Source organism: Otolemur garnettii, unplaced genomic scaffold, assembly GCF_000181295.1.
Source record: "Otolemur garnettii isolate 467f Iridium unplaced genomic scaffold, OtoGar3 scaffold00396, whole genome shotgun sequence".
NCBI lineage: Eukaryota > Metazoa > Chordata > Mammalia > Primates > Galagidae > Otolemur > Otolemur garnettii.
Genome location: NW_003852791.1, coordinates 161,462 through 163,164, shown reverse-complemented (window position 1 = coordinate 163,164; position 1,703 = coordinate 161,462). Strand labels below are relative to the sequence as shown.

The following is a 1,703-nucleotide window of genomic DNA, read 5'->3' as shown; positions in this document are numbered from 1 at the left end:
GTTGAAGATTTGTCCAACCACTCTAGTAGCAGAAGTGATGTCCTCGGCAGTTAAGTCTTTGCTGTTAGATGTTAGAATCTGGGCTTCAGTAGCAATAGTAACATTCAATGTTGTGTCATTCTCCACCTGTTTAAAAATTTTTATAAACCACTAGGTGTGTGTTTAAACACTTCACAAGCAACTGCAGGTGAATATGCTGGAATTTAGATACGTCTCAATGTCTCAAAAGTCACATCGCCCCACTTTTTCATATTTACTTCTTTTCTCACCTACAGGACAAATTATATGCAGGCCAGGGGCTTTCCCAGCCTTTATTGCTTGCCAGGATTGATAAGCTATGATGGGCTGCCCCAGCTAGATCCCAGCTACTCAAAGTGTATCCACGGACCTGTGTTAGTGCAACTGTTTGCTACAAAGTCCATGGAGAGGTAAGTGCTAAAACCCAGAGTGAGTGGTCAGAAATTTACATAACAGTTTTATGCTGCTGAATTTCATACTTTTAAAAATTTGGTTTGCATTGTATACTACTTTTTATTTCAATTTCCTACTAATTTGTTTTTATTATATTTCACAAAATTATTGGTGTCCAATGGGTTGTGAATTTTTTATATTTGTGACAATGAAGAAAGTTTTAATTTCTCTTCATATTAAACATTGTTTACCACAATCAGCTGACCGAAATTGCTGTAACATTGGTCAAGATGACTTCATAAAACTAAAAGGATAAATGTGAGTTATGAAAAAGTCTCAGTGTGAATGATAATGTTAGATAGCATAGTTTTCAGGGTAAGATACAACTTATCATGAAAAGAAAGTAAATGGTTCAGATGAAGGAGGCATGCTGAAGCTTTAATAAAGAAGAAAAGCTTTGCCTTGTCCTGAGTACTTAACAAAGTTTAGAACTTTAGGTAAAAGAGGTGAGTTAGATACCAAGTGCTGGGCAGGGCCATAGGCTCATAATTTGGGCGTTATTTACATTACTGGATCTATGCAGCTCTCAGCCCTAGGTAAGTGAGCTGCTATTTTTGGCAGAGGAATCTTCAAAAGTAGACTTGGATATGATGAATCATATTTTAACCATCAGGCAGTCTAAGGGATTATTTTTAAAGGGATAGTTGAGTATTTTCATGAATACTCTATTAAGACATGTACATTTTTTTCAGCACACATACTTTGGGAATCATTGGTCAGAACAACTTTTCCAGGTACCAAGTGGTCCCAGGGCTCTATGTGGTGATGCTAATCCATATTGTCAGCAGTAAAGCTGGGTGGCAACTTGTGTGTGGAGAGGAAGGACAGTGAGTTTTCACTAGATGGCAGCATCATTTCAAAAATCAAACCAATGTCACAAGCTATTCACACTTGGGGAAGAGTCAGAAATCATATCCGATTATTAGACAGAAACTAACTGGATATGATTGATGTATGATTGTTCAATAGCCAAGTCCTTGCTATGTGATAGGCACTTTGCTAGATGTTTACAGATGTTACCCCATTGAATAGCTAAAAAAACATTATAGGGTAGGCATGATGGTTCGCACCTATAATCCCAGCACTTTAGGAGGCTGAGGTGGGAGGATCACTTAATGCTGAGAGTTCAAGACCAGCCTGGGCAATATAGCAAGACCTTGCCTCTACAAAAAATATAAAAAATCAGCCTGGCAGGGTGTTCTGTGCCTGTAGTCCCAGCTACTCAGGAGACT

The 1,703-nt window shown here is 38.3% G+C and overlaps 1 long non-coding RNA gene across 1 annotated transcript in view; it reads right to left on the bottom strand.

The window, feature by feature from the left end:
* Nucleotides 1–6: 6 nt before the first annotated feature.
* Nucleotides 7–1,703, bottom strand: part of LOC111722802 — a 7,589-nt gene continuing 5,892 nt past the window's right edge. The window contains exon 3 of the long non-coding RNA XR_002771463.1: nt 7–126. This is a non-coding gene — a long non-coding RNA (uncharacterized LOC111722802). The remainder of the gene's footprint in view (nt 127–1,703) is intronic.